Source organism: Nanorana parkeri, unplaced genomic scaffold (genome assembly GCF_000935625.1).
Source record: "Nanorana parkeri isolate BGI_ZX_2015 unplaced genomic scaffold, ASM93562v1 scaffold1620, whole genome shotgun sequence".
Lineage (NCBI taxonomy): Eukaryota > Metazoa > Chordata > Amphibia > Anura > Dicroglossidae > Nanorana > Nanorana parkeri.
In genome coordinates, this window is record NW_017307888.1 from 232,381 (window position 1) to 232,665 (window position 285).

Below are 285 nucleotides of genomic sequence, written 5' to 3' on the forward strand. Positions count from 1 at the left end.
GGGTCCTGGAACAATGATGTGCTGACAGTTGGAGGGAGGGGGGTCCTGGAACAATGATGTGCTGACATTTGGGTGATCCCAGAACATTGACGCCCTGATAGTTGGGAACTCTGGAGTAATGACTTGCTGACGTTTGGAGGCCCCCCGAAAAATTACACACAGATGCTTGGGGGCCCCAGAACAATGACGCATTGACGGTTAGGGTCCCACAACTGTGATGTAGACGTTCGCCAGGGTTCCTCATAACAGTGACGTTTATGGCCGAGGACCGGCACTTGTGTGAAA